Genomic DNA, 1,923 nt, shown 5'->3' on the forward strand with positions numbered 1-1,923 from the left:
ATCAGCTGGTGTGAGCCCGCTTGAAGCACTCTCTGGCTCCCTGAAAGGCCTTCCCAGGCAGAAGGGTTGATTGGAGTGTAAAGTGGTGACAGGGAGAGAGAGGATTTTGTGGGTGCATGTTTGAAGATTATCCAAGAGCATGCAGAAGATTATCCAAGGCATGCAGAATGCGAGTTCAGTAGGGGAGAGTGGAAATGTGGGAAGCCTCCAGCCATGTTTCATCTTCTAAGCCTCCCTAGCTAGGGGTGGCAGCTGGGGCATGCAGCAAGAGAGAACAGGCTGTCAGGAGTGGGACTCGAACCCACGCCTCCCTGTGAGACTGCAACCTGAATGCAGCGCCTTAGACCGCTCGGCCATCCTGACGTGCTGCTGCTCTTGGCGTTGCCGTTGCCGTTGCCGTTGCCGTTGCTGCTGCCGCTGCCGCTGCTGCCTCTGCCACTCCTCCCCCCGCAGCTGCCAGAGCCAGCCCAGCTCAGCCAGCCTCCTCCGGGCACTGCTGCAGGGGGAGCTGGCTCCAGGGAGCACCCTTGCCCTGCTCCCACCAAGGGCTGCTGACAGGCAACCGCAGCTCCTACACGCACTTCCGACCACCCAGTACCCAGCACTCTTTTTGTTCCTTCCTCCTCTCTCTGTCTGGTGCTTTCTGCCCTTTCTGGAATATGTTTTCACAGAGGGGCCACAGCCGTTGCTGATGGCTCAGCTGTGTTGTGCGGTGGGTCCACTGTGGAGCTGGAACTGGCTGTGTCCGACACAGGGCAGCCCCTTACCTTGTCTCACAGAGGCCAACCTGCAGCACCCCCTAACCCCTCCACTTCCAAAACCTTGCCATATGGAGCCGACACAACGTCCACTGGGAATACCATAGGGCATAACACTGAGCTAGCACAGGTCTCCCTGTGCCCCAGACGGAGGCGCATTCACGCTGTCCCAGGCTAACGTGTGCTGGCATAATGTGCCCTTTGGTCGAATTTAAAAGGCACAGCAACTAGCCTGGATTTCTTCTTAGGCACCGGATATGTCCATATCTTGTACACTTGCCTAGTGTACATCAGCTCGGCAATCGGTGAGTGAAAAGCAGGCAATGCTAGGGTAACGATTCTCTACCCTGTCGTATAATGTGCAAGTAGGCCAGGTGGATCATTTCTAGCAGAGGTTTCTTGGCCTATATAACTTGGTTGGATATGAGCATCTGCCACATGCCATGCTGCATGCCCACAAGTAATTTGCTTTGCAGGACTCTAGCCGTTACCCGTTCCTGGGCTGACAGCCGTTTCTTGACCCCGTCATACCCGCCTGCTCTCAGGCAGACCTGTGGCTGGCTGTCAGGACCAGCCAACCCTACCCGTGTGCCCAGAAGCACATCTGGAAAGGCAGCCCCCACTCACCACATACAGGGAAGAGGCAGCTTTTGACAGCGTCATTCCCCGTGGGTTCTCGTATTGCTCTGTGATTGCCTGACGACCATTTTGGACACCGTCATGCCCGCATGTTCTCAGTTCTCCCTCCGATGGGCTGTCCACTTCCTTTGGACCAAGAAGTGTTCGGATATAAAAAGATACACCATGCAGCGGTATCCACTATGGAATGAACGGAAGCACCTAGCGCAACCTATGTTCTTGTGGACGGCCCATCGCCTGCAGAGCCAGAGGTGACCTCACAGTCGACATCCAAGCCATCTTCTGGCCTCTGGCCCATCAGGTACTCAGATAGCAGGGAGCTCCCTTGCAGATAGATACCCATGCCGTCCTCCTGCCGCCAGCTCGTGAAGCACTCAGACAAGGAGGACTTCTGGAAGAGGCCACTCTCGATCGTCTTTGAAGGGTCATGGCAATTGAAAGGTCATGGCCTGGCAAGAGAAGGAGCAATTCATTCTGGAGCTCCATCACGGGTGCTCTCCATGCCACAAACTTCACAGACGGCTCG

General features: G+C 55.9%; 1 non-coding gene across 1 annotated transcript; it reads right to left on the bottom strand.

Moving 5' to 3' along the window:
* Nucleotides 1–280: 280 nt before the first annotated feature.
* On the bottom strand, nt 281–363 carry TRNAL-CAG (transfer RNA leucine (anticodon CAG)). The gene has a single exon. It is a non-coding gene; the product is annotated as a tRNA-Leu (tRNA).
* Between the last annotated feature and the right edge of the window lie 1,560 nt (nt 364–1,923).

The sequence above is a fragment of the Nipponia nippon genome, unplaced genomic scaffold (assembly GCF_047370975.1).
Source record: "Nipponia nippon isolate SJK-2023a ecotype South Korea unplaced genomic scaffold, ASM4737097v1 scaffold_9, whole genome shotgun sequence".
NCBI lineage: Eukaryota > Metazoa > Chordata > Aves > Pelecaniformes > Threskiornithidae > Nipponia > Nipponia nippon.